The 2,475-nt window shown below is 47.8% G+C and overlaps 1 protein-coding gene across 2 annotated transcripts in view; it reads left to right on the top strand.

Annotated features, from left to right (window-relative positions):
• Nucleotides 1-2,475, top strand: part of LOC108298062 (cAMP-dependent protein kinase catalytic subunit PRKX) — a 60,595-nt gene that overhangs the window by 2,588 nt on the left and 55,532 nt on the right. The window lies entirely within an intron of this gene.

Here is a 2,475-nt window from a genome sequence, read left to right as displayed (position 1 = left end):
GCCATGCTGGTCTCCTGACCTAGTGTCTGCCTGCCTCGGCCTCCCAATACGGTGTGCTTTTAACTTTGTATGACTGGTGTCTATGAGAAAAGGAAGGAGACGCAGATACAGAGACAGCAGAGCACCACGAGGAGGACACCTCGTGAGGATAGAGGCAGAGGTTGGAGGAATGGTGCATCTCTAAGCCAGGGGACCCCAAGGATTGCCAGCTACTCCCAGAACCTGGGAGAGAGTCCGGGGCAGATTCTCCATCAGAACCTGCAGAACAAATCCCGGCAACACCGTCAGGCTGAACTTTGGATTTCGGGCTCCAAAATCGTGGGAGAATACATTTCTTTTTTTTTCTCTCTCTCTTTTTGAGACAGAGCCTTGCCCTGTTGCCCTAGGCTGGAGTGCAGTGGCAGGATCTTGGCTCACTGCAGCCTCTGCCTCCCAGGTTCAAGAGATTCTCCTGCGTTAGCCACCCGAGTAGCTGGGACTACAGGCATTTGCCACCATGCCCAGCTCACTTTTGTATTTTTAGTGGAGACGGGTTTCACTATTTTTTGTTTCTCTTTTCTATTCTTTTTCTTTCCTTCCCTCCCTCCCTCTCTCTCTCTCTTTCCTTCCTTCCATTCTTTTTCTTTCTTTCTTTCTCTTTCTTTCTCCTTTCTTTCTTTTTCTTCCTTCTTTCCCCTCCCTCCCTCCCTCCCTCCCTCCCTCCCTTCCTTCCTTCCTTCCTTCCTTCCTTCCTTCTTCTCTTTCTTTCTCTCTCTTTCTCTGTCATCCCCCTTCTCTCCCTCCCTCCCTCTTTCTTAACAGGGTCTCACTCTGTTGCCCAGGCTGGAGTTCAGTGGCACAATCATGGCTCACTGCAGTGTCTACCACCTGAGTTCAAGCAATCTTCCTGCCTCAGCCTCCCAACTAGCTGAGACTACAGGTATATGCCACCATGCCTGGCTAACTTTGAAAAATTTTTGTAGGGATGAGGTCTTGCTGTATTGCCCAGGCTGGTCTCAAACTCCTGGCCTGAAGCAATCCTCCCGCCTCAGCCTCCCACAGTGCTGGGATTGCAGGAGTCAGCCACGGCACCTGGACTGAGAATACACGTCTCTTGCCTGTCCCCCCATTCCGGTTTGTGGTACTTTGTTATGATAGCCCTGGGGACTCATACACAGCGCCTGCATGTCCTGGAGCACTACAGCAGCCTAGATGATGGGCTCTCGAGTACTTTACTCTTCAGAAATCAAAAATCCCACGGAAGAACTGCACGGCCATGGGAGTGAGTGGATGGTGCGAGTCAGAGAATTCCCCACAGCTAAATTCTTGAGCTCTGGCACGTTGAAAAATAGGGAGGAGCTTGCAAAACAGAGCTTTAGTTAGAAAGTTGTCCTCCCTTCAAGCTGGGATAGTTCAACAGCTGTTTTCCTTAGCAGATAAGGTGGATTCCTGCGGGGAATGGATTCTGATTTTCATGTTCCCTGCTTTCAATTAAGGAACAAAGTCACTGATATTTCTTAAGTCTCCTATAAAGTCCAAGACTTTAGAAATTCTATCCAAAGTTATCTATGCTGGTTTATTTTTATCTTCTATATATAAAAAATGTATATGTGTATATATATTTAGATTTAGAGACAGGGTTTTGCTCTGTGGCCCAGGCTGGAGGGCAGTGGCAAAATCTTGGCTCAGTGCAGCCCCAACCTCCTGGGCTCAAGCAGTCCTCCTGCCTCAGCCTCCTGAGTAGCTGGGATTACAGGCGTGCGCCACCACACATGGCGAATTTTGTATTTTTAGTAGAGACAGGGTTTCTCCATGCTGGTCAGGCTGGTCTCGAACTCCCGACCTTAGATGACCTGCCCTCCTCGGCCTCCCACAGTGCTGGGATGACAGGCATGAGCCGCCGCGCCCAGCCCTTACGGCATTTTTATGCTGCTAGTGTTCAATAAGAACATTGTCGATTGCTGTTGTTCTAAAGGACCTAGAGTTGATTCTCTTTTGAAATGATTGATTTCTTGTGTTAAATGTTAGAGTATATTTTTGTGAACTTGCTAGATAAGGGTTGAGAGAGCGCTACACAGCCAGGGTTTTTGTGAGTGGCTGGAGGAGGGAACTCCTTTATAGAGATTTCACTTTGAATCAACCGTTCCTGTGTGCTGATGATTCCGCAGATAACAGGTACAATAAAAGTTTTGCTTTCCTTGTAGTGGGAAACTCACCACAAGGTGACAGGTTCATAGATTTTTATATTAACCAACCATAGTTCACTCTTATCTGCAGTTTCAGTTACCTGCGGTCAGATCTTGTCTGAAAATTCTAAATGGAAAATTCCAGAAGTAAGTAGTACGTAAATTTTCAGTTGCATGCCCTTCTAAGTAGCCTAATGAAATCTCACACCATCCTGCCCTGTCCTGCTCGGGATGTGATTCATCTCTTCGTCCCGGGTCTCCACGCTGTATACCTGCCCACCTGTTAGTCACTTCGCAGTCGGAGATCAGA

Source organism: Cebus imitator, unplaced genomic scaffold, assembly GCF_001604975.1.
Source record: "Cebus imitator isolate Cc_AM_T3 unplaced genomic scaffold, Cebus_imitator-1.0 Scaffold879, whole genome shotgun sequence".
In the NCBI taxonomy this organism is placed as follows: Eukaryota; Metazoa; Chordata; class Mammalia; order Primates; family Cebidae; genus Cebus; species Cebus imitator.
Note: the sequence above shows the minus strand (reverse complement) of the source record. Positions and strands in the feature narration are given on the sequence as shown.